The sequence below is a fragment of the Bos grunniens genome, chromosome 2 (genome assembly GCF_055505025.1).
Source record: "Bos grunniens cultivar Pamir isolate PY7600 chromosome 2, Bosgru_T2T1.0, whole genome shotgun sequence".
Taxonomy (NCBI): domain Eukaryota; kingdom Metazoa; phylum Chordata; class Mammalia; order Artiodactyla; family Bovidae; genus Bos; species Bos grunniens.
In genome coordinates this window covers 38169720-38186507 of record NC_141166.1, presented here as the reverse complement: position 1 = coordinate 38186507, position 16788 = coordinate 38169720, and the positions used below count along the sequence as shown (strand labels likewise).

At 40.1% G+C, this 16788-nt stretch overlaps 1 long non-coding RNA gene and 1 pseudogene across 1 annotated transcript in view; one reads left to right on the top strand and one right to left on the bottom strand.

Moving 5' to 3' along the window:
- Positions 1–16788, top strand: part of LOC147377914 (uncharacterized) — a 174468-nt gene that overhangs the window by 109641 nt on the left and 48039 nt on the right. The window lies entirely within an intron of this gene.
- On the bottom strand, positions 6589–7088 carry LOC147377915 (small ribosomal subunit protein eS17 pseudogene; annotated as a pseudogene).

Sequence of the window (16788 nt, the reverse complement as noted above, 5' to 3'; positions counted from 1 at the left end):
GATGCTACTGTACATTATTTCATTTATCAAACTTCAGTTTTTTCTGGAATATATAAATATAATTGATATGTTAATGTTTTCATGTTGAATTCACATCAATAATTCAGCAAACTCATTTATTCCAACAGCTTCCTGAATATTATTTTGGACTTATTATGTGTCAAACCATGTTATTTTGCAAATATGTACATAATAAGTTTTATTGCTTTGTATTGTTCTTTCTGATCCCATATTTTCCTTTTTTTCCATTGGCTTAATTGTACTAGATAGATTTTCAAGTTGAAAATTGAATAGAAGATAAGGAAATGCCATCATTACTGATAGTAGAGGGAAGGTTTTCAATATTTCAGCAAGTATGTTACTGATTCTAGACATTTCATGAGGCCCACTGCATTCACACCATTTTCTCAGACCTGAGAATATGCTCTCTGCACCCTAAAAATAATAGTTTCCTCACTATTTTCCAGATCTGGCAGGTTTTAATGAAAGTGCTTGCACAGAAGCTAGCACGTTACCTTGCTTCATGCCTTTCATGACATTGATGCCTTTCTGCTCTATTTTCTAGGTCATTCCATATGATTAACAGGTTTCTCTTTCTGTTTTTTTCTTTGTGTGCTTCCTTTTCTGTAAATTATTGTGACCATACACTTAATGTTTTTTTTTTAAATAAGCAGTGATCTGTAATTAATAACCATTCAAAGTACAAATGACCTATCAGAGACATCATTATCAGCCATAGCCAAGCACTGAGTACCCTATGACTGTGTGACACCTTGTGTGTTAGAAAACACCCCACCTCCTAGCCACATTTAGGTCATAACACTGGATTTGTGATTTAAACTTTTCTTGAGAATGAGGCCATGTGATTCAATGGGTAATTCAGAGAAAGCCTAACATTTGAGAACTATGCCACTTAAATTATATCTGTTATTTTTATTTTTCTGTGTTTTCTTTCCATGCCATGATCTGCTGCTGCTGCTAAGTCGCTTCAGTCGTGTCTGACTGTGCGACCCCATAGACGGAAGCCCACCAGGCTCCCCCATCCATGGGATTCTCCAGGCAAGAACACTGGAGTGGGTTGCCATTTCCTACACCTCTATTATACTATCATTATTAAGGTTGTAGTAAGTTGCTATAGGGTTCAACTCCCATCTTAAAATGTGAGGTACCCTGGAGGATCAGTACAGTGTTTTGCTCATTTTTATTTATCCTGTAAAGACTTACCATACATTTTCAAAATTGCGTGAAATTGATTAAAATAGGAACTTGTTGTTTTAGTCACTAAGTCTTGTCCAACTCTTGTGATTTCATGGACTGTGTAGCCCACTATGATCCTCTTTCCATGGGATTTCCTAGGCAAGAATACTGGAATAGATTGCCATTTCCTACTCCAGGGAATTCTCCAGATTCAGGGACTGAACCTGCATCTCCTGCATTGGAAGGCATATTCTTCACTACTTCATCAGGGAACCCCAAAATAGAAACTAAATGCGTGCTTATTAACTTAATTATGGGACAGTTCAGTCAAGTGCTTTAGAAAATAATCATAATACTACATGGTATTATTTGTCCCTCCTATTTTTTCCCATCCAGGACCCCCCTCAGAAGATGCATCAGGAATTTAGCATATCTGCTAATTTTGGAGTACTACTGAGACTGTACTCAACTTGATGGCATGTTGAAAATTATATTTTATGTAATATTAACCAAATCATTATATTTTTTCTATAAATACTTGCAAATGAAGTAAAAGGAAACATGTAAACTCAAGTATGAGCTTTGCATGTTCTTAGGTGGTTTTATTCCAAATTACTTTTTAAATGAATCTTCTTGACTCATTGTAAAAGTTCTTTTGTTTTTGATCTAGATTTTAATGAGGAAAGATATTTAGACTTTTTTCCCCTTTTAACTGTTTGGATTTTTTTTTAAGAACCAGATTTTTTTAGGTGTGTGATATAGGTGATATCTCTGATTCAGTAGAACCTTTCTTGCCTTAATGTCACCCTGAACTAATCAGGTCCTGGGGGATATTTGGTCACTTCTCCAGAGACATTCATCAGTGCTAATGGGCCCAGGTCATCCTGCCCATTTGTTTTTGTTTTTATTTAAAAACAGATGGCCCTGATATCAGGGGTATCTTATAAGTTTATCAATTATTTTTCTTTAATCTCTGAGGATTAAATTTATAAATGCAAATATAGATAATCTTTGTAATAAATAGTAAAGTTTGTAATTTATAAGGTGAGATACTTTAAAAAATTGTTCTTTAGTTGCTAAATCATGTCCGACTCTTTCGAACCCCATGGACTGTCACCCACCAGGCTCTTCTGTCCATGGGATTCTCCAGGCAAGAATACTGGAGTGGGTTGGCATTTCCTTCTCTAGGGGATCTTCCTGACTTGGGGATCAAACCCACATCTCCTGCATTGGCAGCTGGATTCTTTACTGCTGAGCCACCAGGAAAGCCCTTTTAAAAAATTAAATAATGTTTAATAAATAAAAAATTCATTGTGTCTACAAATGGCATTCAATGAATAGTAAAATCACAAAGCATATAACTGAGGAATACATATTTTTATTTTGTATATTATACTTTAAATTTTTTCATATCAGTGGAAACAGTATAAATATTGAAATTGAGGCAAAGAATCACAAATGGACAGGCATGTATAACTAAAAATATTATTGGTTAATATTTTCATCCATCTATTCAAAGCTTTGGTTTTTCCAGTAGTCATGTATGGATTTGAGAGTTGGTCTATAAAGAAAGCTGAGTGCTGAAGAATTGTTGCTTTTGAACTATGGTGTTGGAGAAGACTATTGACAGGCCCTTGGACTGCAAGGAGATCCAACCAGTTCATCCTAAAGGAGATCAGTTCTGATTATTCATTGGAAGGACTGATGCTGAAGGTTAAACTCCAATTCTTTGGCCACCTGATGTAAATGATTGACTCATTGGAAAACACCCAGATGCTGGAAAAGATTGAAGGCAGGAGAAGAAGGGGCCAACAGAGGATGAGATGGTTGGATGGCATCACTGACTCAATGGACATGTTCAGTTCAGTTCAGTCGCTTAGTCATGTCTGACTCTTTGTGACCCCATGAACTGCAGCACGCCAGGCCTCCCTGTCCATCACCAACTGCTGGAGTCTACCCAAACCCATGTCCATTAAGTCGGTGATGTCATCCAACCATCTCATCCTCTGTTGTCCCCTTCTCCTCCTGCCCTCAATCTTTCCCAGGATCAGGGTCTTTTCCAGTGAGTCAGCTGTTTGTATCAGGTGGCCAAAGTATTGGAGTTTCAGCTTCAACATCAGTCCTTCCAATGAGCACTCAAGACTGATTTCCTTGAAAATGGACTGGTTGGATCTCCTTGCAGTCCAAGGGACTCTCAAGAATCTTCTCCAACACCACAGTTCAAAAGCATCAATTCTTCAGCACTCAGATTTCTTTATAGTCCAACTATCACATCCATACATGACTACTGGACCTTTGTTGACAAAGGAATGTCTCTGCTTTTTAATATGCTGTCTAGGTTGGTCATAACTTTCCTTTGAAGGAGTAAGCGTCTTTTAATTTCATGTCAGCAGTCACCATCTGCAGTGATTTTGGAGCCCCCAAAAATAAAGTCAACCACTGTTTCCACTGTTTCCCCATTTATTTTCCATGAAGTGATGGGACTGGATGCCATGATCTTGGTTTTCTGAATGTTGAGCTTTAGACCAACTTTTCCACTCTCCTCTTTCACTTTCATCAAGAGGCTCTTTAGTTCTTCTTCACTTTCTGACATAAGGGCGGTGTCATCTGCATATCTGAGGTTATTGATATTTCTACCGGCAATCTTGATTCTAGCTTGTGCTTCTTCCAGCCCAGTATTTCTCATGATGTACTCTGCATATCAGTTAAATAAACAGGCTGACAATATACAGCCTTGAAGTACTCCTTTTCCTATTTGGAACCAGTCTGTTGTTCCATGTCCAGTTCTCACTGTTGCTTCCTGACCTGCATATAGGTTTCTCAAGAGGCAGGTCAGGTGGTCTGGTATTCCCATCTCCTTCAGAATTTTCCAGTTTATTGTGATCCATACAGTCACAGGCTTTGGCATAGTCAATAAAGCACAAATAGATGTTTTTCTGGAACTCTCTTGCTTTTTCAATGATCCAGAGGATGTTGGCAATTTGATCTCTGGTTCCTCTGCCTTTTCTAAAACCAGCTGGAACATCTGGAAGTTCACAACTCACGTATTGCTGAATCCTGGCTTGGAGAATTTTGAGCATTTGTTTACTAGTATGTGAGATGAGTGCAATTATGCGATAGTTTGAGCATTCTTTGGCATTGCCTTTATTTGGGATTGGAATGAAAATGGACCTTTTCCAGTCTTGTGGCCACTGCTGAGTTTTCCAAATTTGCTGACATATTAAGTGCAGCACTTTTACAACATCATCTTTTAGGATTTGAAATAGCTCAACTGGAATTTCATCACCTCAACTAGCTTTTTTCGTAGTGATGCTTTCTAAGGCCCACTTGACTTCGCATTCTAGGATGTCTGGCTTTAGGTGAGTGTGAGTGATCATGCCATTGTGAGTTTCTGGGTCATTAAGATATTTTTTATACAGTTGTTCTGTGTATTCTTGCCACCTCTTTTCAATATCTCTGCTTTTGTTAGGTCCGTACCATTTCTGTCCTTTATTGAGCCCATCTTTGCATCAAATGTTCCCTTTTTTTCTCTAATTTTCTTGGAGAGATCTCTAGTCTTTCCCATTCTATTGTTTTCCTCTATTTCTTTGCATTGATTCCTGAGGAAGGCTTTCTTATCTCTCCTTGCTATTCTTTGCTATTATCTTATTATCCTTGCTTATCTGTCCTTGCTATTTCTTATGTCTCCTTGCTATAATGGTCATTCAGATGACCATTATATCTACACTGTGGACAGGAATCCCTTAGAAGAAATGGAATAGCCATCATAGTCAACAAAAGAATCCGAAATGCAGTACTTGGATGCAATCTCAAAAACAACAGAATGATCTCTGTTCATTTCCAAAGCAAACCATTCAATATCATGGTAATCCAAGTCTATGCCCCAACTCGTAATGCTGAAGAAGCTGAAGTTGAAGACCTACAAGATCTTCCAGAACTAACACCCCCAAAAAGATGTCCTTTTCATTATAGGAGACTGGAATGCAAAAGTAGGAAGTCAAGAAACACCTGGAGTAATAGGCAAATTTGGCCTTGGAGTATAGCATGAAGTGGGGCAAAGGCTAATAGAGTTCTGCAAGAGAACACACTGGTCATAGCAAACACCCTCTTCCAACAACACAAGAGAAGACTCTACATATGGACATCACCAGATGATCAACACCGAAATCAGACTGATTATATTCTTTGCAGCCAAAGATGGAGAAGCTCTAGACAGTCAGCAAAAACAAGACTGGGAGCTGACAGTGGCTCAGATGATGAACTCCTTATTGCCAAATTCAGACTTAAATTGAAGAAAGTGGGGAAACCACTAGACCATTGAGGTATGACCTAAATCAAATCCCTTATGATTATACAGTGGAAATGAGAAATAGATTTAAGGGACTAGATCTGAAAGACAGAGTGCCTTATCATCTATGGGGGAGGTTTGTGACTTTGTACAGGAGACAGGGATCAAGACCATTGCCAAGAAAAAGAAATGAAAAAAAAGCAAAATGGCTGTCTGAGGAGACCTTACAAATGGCTGTGAAAAGAAGAGAAGTGAAAAGCGAATGAGAAAAGGACAGATATACCCATTTGAATGCAGAGTTCCAAAGAATAGCAAGGAGAGACAGCGCCATGAGTTTGAGTAAACTCTAGGTGTGGGTGATGGGCAGGGAGGCCTGGCGTGCTGCAGTCCATGGGGTCACAAAGAGTTGGACACAACTGAGTAACTGAACTGATGCTTATCAAGTATATGGCCTTGGGAAAATCACCTGTTGAGCTTCTCAGTACTAAATTTTTCAACAGAGTTAAAGATAATCTTCAAGAATTTGTTCTGTTGATTCATTAAATTTGGATCAGTACTCTCATCTTCATAAATGTTTGATACCTTTGATATTGTCCACTTCCCTTTATTTTGTCCCTTCTCATTTGTTTGTATTGGCCTGCAAATTTATCATTCCCATTAACATGAACCAATTAAGATGGAAATGTTAACAGTAGTAATTCCCAGGCGGTGCTAGTGGCAAGAACCAGTCAGCCAATGCAGGAGACATAAGAGACATGAGTTTAATCCCTGAATTGGGAAGATCTCATGAAGGAGGACATGGCATTCCACTCCAGTAATCTTGCCTGGAGAATCTCATAGACACAGACACAGGAGCCTGGTGGGTGACAGTCCATAGGGTTGCAAAGAGCTGGACATGACTAAAGCCATTTAACACATACACACATTAACACTAGTAGCTCCATTAATTGTGTGTTATGTATAATGCAATACAATATATATTTTGCTCTTTAAACAGCTCCTCAAAGTAGTAATTGGCTTTTCTCTGAAAAAAAAAATGATCTCCTTTTTGTTGTTTTTGTTGTCTAAAGTTTATTGAAAATATTGCAGCACTATAGAACGTTTCAAACAGCTCCACTTGGTGTTTTGAAATTCATCCCAAAGATAGGCTGAGTGACCTGCAGATTGGACAGACTGCCAAAGTCCAAGAGCTTCAGTGTTTCCTTAGTGTCAGGATCTATTAATACTTCAGTGATCTCCTGATCCAGACTGAGATCTCAGGCACATAATTATCCCTCCTCTCTTTCTCTTCCTCCTGCAGCTTGATGGAGATACCTCTTACTGGGTCCCTCTGAATCCACTTCATCAGATGTTTGACAGAGCCTGTGATCTTATTGCAGAGCTTCTTGCTGGGAATAATGGCAGTCTCCTCACACACACGCTTACTGGTGTGGAATTCATTGCCCAAGCTTGTACAGTACTTCTCAGTGATGACCCAGGCTGCCTTCTTCTTGGTTTTGGTGTGAATGTGACCCATATTGGCAGGTTCTTGGTACAAGAACCCACCCTACCTCCTTTCTAAGCCCAAAACCAATTGTGGAGTAAACATAGGTATCTGTGTATGTGCATGCATGCTCAGGTGCTTCAGTCATGTCTAATCTTTTGCAACCCCATTTGGACCATAAGCTTCCCTGGTGGCTCAGAGGTTAAAGCGTCTGCCTGCAATGCCATAGCCTGCCAGGCTCCACTGTCCATGGGATTTTGCCAGCAAAAATACTAAAGTGGGTTGCTATGCCCTCCTCCAGGGGATCTTCCCCACCCAGGGATCAAACCCATGTCTCCTGCACTACAGGTGGATTCTTTAATGCTGAGCCACCTGGAAGCCCAGACATAGGTATCTGAGGGGGATTAAAATATCTTTCAGCTGGAATGCAGGATTGGATAATGCAACAATGCAATTGGCCTCCAGGCATACATTTCCCCCTGAATTTAGACTGGATTCCCCACATGCAAGTAAATTCTCAGAAAAGATACCTTGCCAGGTCCATGAAATAATCTCCCATAACTTTTAACTCGGAGAACATTTGAATTCTAAATGTTGACTGATTTGGGCTTCCAAACTCGCTTTTAGAAGAAAATCTTCTGAGCTGATTAACAGCATTAATGTATGAATACAAGAAGAGAATGCTTTAGTTATGCAAACAAGATATAATAGACAATAGACGGGAATAGTCACTTGAATAACTTAACACTTCCCAGTAGATGGATGTGATCAATGGTGTCAAATTCTTTGTATCTCTCCAGTAAGATTAATAAATTTCTACATCTATCAGGGAGATGTATATAACACAAGGGACATAGAAACAGATATTTCCAAGGTGTTTCTTCAAAACTGTTCCTTTCTAGGGAGTAAAATGGATGTCAGTTCAGTTCAGTTCAGTTCAGTTGGTCATCGTGACCAAATCTTCGCAACCCCATGGACTGCAGAACGCCAGGCCTCCCTGTCCATCACCAGCTCTTGGAGTTTACTCAAACTCATCTCCATTGAGTCGGTGATGCCATCCAACCATCTCATCCTTTGTCGTCCCCTTCTCCTCCTGCCCTCAATCTTTACCAGCATCAGAGTCTTTTCAAATGAGTCCATTCTTTGCATCAGGTGGCCAAAGTATTGGAGTTTCAGCTTCAATGTCAGTCCTTCCAATGAACACTCAGGACTGATCTCCTATAGGACGGACTGGTTGGACCTCCTTGCAGTCCAAGGGACTCTCAAGAGTCTTCTCCAACACCACAGTTCAAAAGCATAAATTCTCTGGCGCTCAGCTTTCTTTACAGTCCAACTCTCACATCCATACATGACTACTGGAAAAACCATAGACTTGACTAGATGGACCTTTGTTGACAAAGTAATATCTCTGCTTTTTAATATGCTGTCTCAGTTCAGTTCAGTTCAGTCGCTCAGTTGTGTCCAACTCTTTGGGACCCTATGAATCCCAGCACATCAGGCCTCCCTGTCCATCACCATCTCCCAGAGTTCACTCAAACTCAAGTCCATCAAGTTGGTGATGCCATCCAGCTATCTCATCCTCTGTTGTCCCCTTCTCCTCCTGCCCTCAATCCCTCCAAGCATCAGAGTCTTTTCCAATGAGTCAACTCTTCGCATTAGGTGGCCAAAGTACTGGAGTTTCAGCTTTAGCATCATTCCTTCCAAAGAATACCCAGGACCGATCTCCTTCAGAATGGACTGGTTGGATCTCCTTGCAGTCCAAGGGACTCTCAAGAGTCTTCTCCAACACCACAGGTCAAAAGCATCAGTTCTTCAGCGCTCAGCCTTCTTAACAGTCCAACTGTCTCATCCATACATGACTACTGGAAAAACCATAGCCTTGACTAAACAGATCTTTGTTGACAAAGTAATGTCTCTGCTTTTCAATATGCTATCTAGGTTGGTCATAACTTTTCTTCCAAGGAGTAAGTGTATCTTAATTTCATGGCTGCAGTCACCATCTGCAGTGATTTTGGAGCCCCCCAAAATAAAGTCTGACACTGTTTCCACTGTTTCCCCATCTATTTACCATGAAGTGATGGGATCAGGTGCCATGATCTTCGTTTTCTGAATGTTGAGCTTTAAGCCAACTTTTTCACTCTCCTCTTTCACTTTCATCAAGAAGCTCTTTAGTTCTTCACTTTCTAACATAAGGGTGCTGTCATCTGCATATCTGAGATTATTGATATTTCTCCCAGCAATCTTGATTCCAGCTTATGCTTCATCCAGCCAAGTATTTCTCATGATGTACTCTGCATACAAGTTAAATAAGCAGGGTGACAATATACAGCCTTGATGTACTCCTTTTCCTGTTTGGAACCATTCTGTTATTCCATGTCCAGTGGATATCACCTTTTTGGAAACCTGTGGAGAGAGGAATGTGTTGCTGTGTAGTAGCTAAATCATGTTAGATTCTTTTGCAACCCCATGGACTCTAGCCCTCTAGGCTCCTTTGACCATGGGATTTCCCAGGAAAGAATATGGGAGTTGGTGGCCATTTACTCCTCCAGGGGGTCATCCCTACCCAGGGATTGAACCTGCATCTCCTATACTGGCAGGCAGATTCGTCACCACTGAGCCATCAGGGAAGCCCAAAAAGAATGTTGTTCCCCGTAACAGAAGTTATTATTCCTTCTAGTTTACAGATAAGGTCAGGGACCTTAAAGCAATAAAGTCACTTGCACCAGGTCTCACAGGGACTAATAGAGTAAGGACTCAAATCCAGATTTTCAGATACACATAGTTTATATTCTTTAAAGTAGCCAAGGAGACAGATACAATAAACAACTGATGTAAAAATTGTTTTGGGACACATTAGCGACTAAACAAGAACAACAACAAGAAAACTACATATGACCGATAGCCAAGAACAGATATTTATCTGATTTTAAGGATTATTACGCAAATAAAAAAATAAATTAGCTAATGTTTTATATTAAGGTCTTTTACAAATGAAGTTATGAAAATATTGCTTCTCTGGTGACTCAGACAGTAAAGAATCCACCTGCAATATGGGAAATTGTGTTTGATCCCTGGTTTGGGAAGATCCCCTGGAGAAGGGTATAGCGACCTTCTCCAGTATTCTTGCCTGGAGAACCCCTATGGATGGACAAGCCTGGAGGGATACAGTCCATGTGGTTGCAAAGGGTCAGACATTTTTGAGCGATTTAACACATTCACACAAACAAAGTTATGAAGATACTACTAATTATTACCACAGTTATTGTATTTCCATCAGATTTCTATAGAATAAGGTTAATGATTCTTGCTTTGGCTACATTTTGAATTGCTGTGAGGATTAAACACAATAATGTGCCTAGAATTTCTGTATAAGCTAGAAAGCACTATACAAATGAAGGTTACCATTATCGATTTGTACATTAATTTTTAGTTTTCAAATATGCATTAGTTCATGCTTTAGTGATGAAAATTTGAAGTACAAAATCTGTTAGGAAATGTTACTGTAAAGTAAATAGAGGTTGAGACATAATTTCAGATGAACAAAATGTAGCCAAGAGACTGATTACCACTAATTGAACATCGCATTTTATTGATTTTGTAGTTTCTTTCTACTTTCCAGCTCAGAATGCAGAGAAGCTAAAAGGTGTAAGCCTTGGAAAACATCCATGTAAATCTAATTTATCAGCTTGATGGCTTTCCTGCTACCAAAAAATGTGGTGTCTGGGGTTCACCTGGAAGCTTGTTAAAAATGCAGAGTCTCAGATCCACTTTAGACTTACTGAATCAGAATCTTAGGAAACACTGCCCTATTGGGGAAAAAAAAAAAAAATCAGTGACTTATTACACCACTGAAAGTACATATGATTTTTGGATTTCTCCAATATGACTAGGAATCTTTCTCTTCCACAGTACTTATGATTTACCAATCAAATAAAATTGACATGGTGTGTTTTCTTTATCTCATGGTACCTATTGCTCAATGGTGGAAGATGAGAATAAATGAAAAAACTCAAAAGTATAAACTGAGAAAGTTGCTGTCAAGGTGACAGCAAGGTTGATGACACAGATGTTGCCTAGGTGCAGTTATCTGGGAAGGTTACCTAAGGCAGGTGATGTTGTTTTGGAAGATATGAGACAGCCATTCAAAAACTAAGCAAGACTTACAAGCTTTTAAGGATGAAAAGAGCTCAGTATATTCCAGAAGCTAAAAAGAGGCTAGTATCTCTGAAATGAATTGAATGAGATAGATGTGGTTGGAAATGAGTTTGGATAGACCAGCAGGACCCAGAATAGGTAGTCTTACAAGCCATGGCTACATTTTTTAAAAAAATATACATTTATTTATTTTAATTGGAGACTAATTACTTTACAATATTGTATTGGTTTTGCCATACATCAACATGAATCTGCCATGGGTGTACACGTGTTCCCCATCCTGAACCCCCCTCCCAATCTCCTCCCCATACCATCCCTCTGGGTCATCCCAGTTCACCAGCTCCAAGCATCCTGTATCCTGCATCAAACCTGGACTGGCAATTCATTTCATATATGATATTATACATGTTTCAGTGCCATTCTCCCAAATCATCCCACCCTCTCCCTCTCCCACAGAGTCCAAAAGACTGTTCTATACATCAGTGTCTCTTTTGCTGTCTCGCATACAGGGTTATCGTTACCATCTTTCTAAATTCCATATATATGTGTTAGTATACTATATTGGTGTTTTTCTTTCTGGCTTACTTCCACTCTGTATAATAGACTCCAGTTTCATCCACCTCATTAGAATTGATCCAAATGTATTCTTTTTAATGACTGAGTAATACTCCATTGTATATATATACCACAGCTTTCTTATCCATTCATCTGCTGATGGACATCTAGGTTGCTTCCATGTCCTGGCTATTATAAACAGTGCTGTGATGAACATTGGGGTACACGTGTCTCTTTCAATTCTGGTTTCCTCAGTGTGTATGCCCAGTAGTGGGATTGCTGGGTCATAAGGCAGTTCTATTTCCACTGTTTTAAGGAATCTCCACAGTGGTTGTACTAGTTTGCATTCCTACCAACAGTGTAAGAGGGTTCCCTTTTCTCCACACCCTCTCCAGCATTTATTGCTTACAGACTTTTGGATTGCAGCCATTCTGACTGGCGTGAAATGGTACCTCATTGTGGTTTTGATTTGCATTTCTCTGATAATGAGTGATGTTGAGCATCTTTTCATGTGTTTGTTAGCCATCTGTATGTCTTCTTTGGAGAAATGTCTGTTTAGATCTTTGGCCCATTTTTTGATTGGCTACATGTTTTTAATTTAAAGTGCAATAGGAAGTCATTGATGTGCTTTAAGCAGGCAAGGGAGGGGTTAAGGTGGACACTTACATTTGAAATAGTTACAATTTATATTTGAGAAAGAATTAATCTGGCTCCTGTATGGAGCATAAATTGGATAGGCATGTTAGAAGTCTGCAGGAATAATACAGATGGCAGAGAAGAAAGCAATAAATGGATTTTGAAAGTGAAAGTCACTCAGTCGTGTCCGACTCTGTGCAACAGCATGGACTATACAGTCCATGGAATTCTCCAGGCTGGAATACTGGAGTGGGTAGTTATTCCCTTCTTCAGAGGATCTTCCCAACCTAGGGATCAAACCCAGGTCTCCCACATTGCAGGCAGATTCTTTACCAGTTGAGCCACCAGGGAAGTCCAAGAGTACCAGAGTGGGTAGCTTATCCCTTCTCCAGTGGATTTTCCTGACCCAGGATTTTAGCAGTATTTATCTGTATTAGTGGTGTGCCCTCAAATCCATTGTTTATCCTTTCTCTTTTCTGTTATACATTTTAGAGTGTTTCCCTGCTGCATGTGGCTTGCACTGACACAGAGCATTAGTTGGAGTTTCGTAGACTATTTCAGCAGGTGTGCCATCTTGCCCATGGCTTCAGCTCTCTCCATATTGGCTTGCTTTGGTCCCAGCTTCTATTAGATGCTCATAGGCTCCAGTCGCCAGTAACACCATGTCCTTCCTTGGCTCATTTGATAATCTTTGTGTTGCATTACCAACTTCTGCTTAGCTTTTCAGCTCTTCTGTCATCTATGAAACCAATTCCTTGCATCAGATTTCCTTTGCTGTTAAGGGCATACACTTATCTTCTGAAAGGATGTAGAAAGTAAGAGAAGGGAAAGAATCAAGAATGTTGCCCAGATTTTAGCTTAGACTAATTGGTCACCGAGATTGAATCAGGTGCAGTTTTGAAGGAGATGGTTCATTAATTCACTTTTGGACATTCTGATTTTGATACATTCAAATGCAAATATCTAATAGGTCTATCCTTCATACCAGATTCTGAGTTTTAAATCTCTAAATCATTAGAGAGGCTTCCCTGGTGGCTCAGATGGTAAAGAATCTGCCTGTAATGCGGGAGACCTGGGTGTGATTCCTGGATTGAGAAGATCCCCTGGAGAAAGGTATGGCAACCCACTTCAGTATTCTTGCCTGGAGAATTCCATGGACAGAGGACCCTGGCAAGCTATAGTCCATGGGGTGGCAAAGAGTCAGACACGACTGAGTGAGTAACACACACACAAATCATTAAGTAGTCATAGGAATGGATAGGCAATCCAGGAGAAAATGTAGAGATAAGAGAAAGGGGATTTAGATAGAATCCTAAAGAATGTGAAGTTGACTGGTGGAGTATGAAACTACAAAATTACTTACGGAGCTGAGAATTTCCTGGATTCAAGTTAGTAAATCCACTAGAATCTGTAGAATATCTGTAACATGCATCTCTCTTGTTTTATAAATTATACTGCCAAATGAAACACCATCAGACAACACAAAAGCAGTAAAATGTGGGCCCTGTGGGAGAAAGACAAGACAAGAATCTTTGCAAGTTATTAATTCCATCTTAATTGTAAAGTAACTTGACACTTCTGATTCTGATGCATATTTTGATTTTGATTCATGTGCTTCAGGATAATAGTAGAAATGCAGTCTGCAATTGGGCTCATCTATCAGTAAGTCCAACCCAATTCAGAGGGTCAGTGCAGCTGAAATCCAGTCTATTCTCCATTAGCCAAACCATAGACCCTGGTTCAAAGTAATCTCTGCTGGAGAAAAGGAGGCTTTCTGTAGACCCTACCTACATGAGAGAAAGATTTTCCAACACATGCAAAGGTATTTGTGCATTAGCAGTGCTTGGGGAAAGGGCAAGACTAAGTGTGCTGTGTAGACAATGTTAATATTAGGCTAAACCACTTAAATTATGTCGGGGCTTCTCTGGTAGCTCTGCTGGTAAAGAATCTGCCTGCAATGCAGGAGACCCTCATTCAATTCCTGAGTTGAGAAGTTCTGAAGTTCTGATGGAGAAGGGATAGGCTACCCACTCCAGTATTCTTGGGCTTCCCTGGTGGCTCAGATGGTAAAGAATCCACCTGCAATGCAGAACACCTTGGTTTGAATCCTTGGTTGGGAAGATTCCCTGGAGGAGAGCATGGTAACCCACTCCAGTATTCTTGCCTGGAGAAGTGTATGGACAAAAGAGCCTTGCAGGCTACAGTCCATGGGGTTGCAAAGAGTCAGACATGACTGAGCAACTAAGCACATCACTTATGAGGTCAAGTCTTAGGCAAAGTCCAGGCCATACTACTGAGGAGAAGAAGTGTTGAGAGTAGTTTTTCTTAAGGTATGATTCTTAGACTATCAGCATCAGAATCTCCCCAAGGAAATTTCCAAGACCCCACATTGAAACTCAAGAATTCCCATCTGTTAGAGTAGGAACCAGGACATCAATCTTTTATGGGCATATTAGGACATTCCTATTACAAACATTACAAAAAGCTGCTCTAGGGACACCTGGATATCCCTATGATACAGACCTGATTTGGAAAACATCCGCTTGACTCTGCAATCTCCTTTTTGAGGACTGAAGAAAGACACATTACATTGGCTTTGGAACTTCTGTGAGGTTAGACGTGTGCGTATGTGTGTGTGTGTGTGTTCAGTTGCTTCAGTTGTGTCTGACTCTTTGTGACCCTATGGACTGTAGCCCACCAGGTTCCTCTGTCCATGGGATTTCTAGGTAAGAATACTGGACTGGGTTGCCATGCCCCCTCCAGGGAATCTTCCCAACCCAAGGATGAAACCTGAGCCTCCTGCATTGCAAGTGGATTCTTTACCGCTGAACCACTGTGGAAATCCCCAGAGGTGTATACAAACCTATAAAATATCCTAAATTACTCCTTTATGCTCCTGCTGTCCTGTCAGATCTTTCCTGAAAGTCCTCTTACAGAGTTGCTACGGAAATGCACTGATTAAACCCAGACTCACAGGTGAATTTAATATATGATATTTAAGCATATTTTAAAGTAGGATATTCAAAGGAATAAGTCATTCATTCTGCAAATGATCCCACTCCTAATGCTTTCTTCCAGGACATGTCTACCCTTGACCATCACGGTCATCACCCTAGAGCAGATTAATTGGTCAACCACGTCCCCACTGCTCTTCTCCACTCCAGCCATGCCATCCAGGTCATGTCCTCCTGAGCCCCAAGTCCAGTCTGCCTTATCTGTCACTTGCTTACTTTTATTTCTGTTTTTCCCACTGGAAGGTACTCAACACTAGAATATAAAAATTATCTATGAATGAGTGATGAATGAAAGTGTTAGTTGCTCAGTCACATCTGATTATTTATGACTTCCATGAAGTCTGTCATAAAGAAGCCTGTAGCTCACCAGGCTTCTCTGTCCAAGGAATTCTCCAGGCAAGAATACTGGAGTGGGTTGCCATTCCCTTTTCCAGGGATCTTCCTGACCCAGGTATCAAACCAGGGTCTCCTGCATTGCAGGCAGATTCTTTACTGTCTGAGCCACCAGGGAAGCATCTATGAATGGACACGCACAAAAATGGACCTATATAGGAAAGATTTAGGGTTAGGAGATTTATCTGTCCCCTTTCACCTCTGATTAATTAGAAAGATGTTGTAAATTAGGTTTGTTGCGTTATTACAGGAAGGGCTTCCCAGGTGGTTCATTGGTAAAGAATGAGCCAAGGCAGGAGATGCAGGAAATATGGGTTAGATCCCTGGGTCTGCAAGATCCCTTGGAGGAGGAAATGGCAACCCATTTCAGTATTCTGGCAAAATCCTATGAACAGAGAAACCTGGCAGGGCTACAGTCCACAGCGTCACAAAGAGTTTGACATAACTGAGCACACACAAATGCAATATTATCAAAAATTCTTGGGCAAAACTTTCAGAAGTCACTTAGAGTAGTAATCTTAGGAATATCTCTGTCAAGTTTTTCCAGGTAAAGAACTTGGAATCTAATGAAGCAGGTCACTCAAGCTAGTGCTCTGGGACAACCCAGAGGGATAGGGTGGGGAGGGGGGTTCAGAATGGAGGGACACAAATACACTTGAGGCTGATTTATGTTGATGTATAGCAAAAACCACCACAATATTGTAAAGTAATTAGCCTCAATCAAAATAAATAAATTAAATTTAAAAATTAAATAAAAAATAAAAGGCAGAGTAATGGGGATATAAATGTGAAATAAAGAGAATCTAAAATGAAAAATAAAATAAAAATTAAAAAAAAAAGAATTTGGGAAATCTCGAGCCATTGAAATCTGGGGGATGAGTGCTTTTCCCAGTAATTTAATTACTAATTTGTAATGAGGACCCATGAAAGCAACCCTGATGTTTGCTCAGTTTCACTGAACTCCTTAGCATACTCATCCTGCTTTCCTAAAAAAGATGCATGCCTGGAGGGAGGCGAAAGAGCCGTTAATCCTGGAAGGTATTTGTCCTCCTTTCTTTTGACATTTT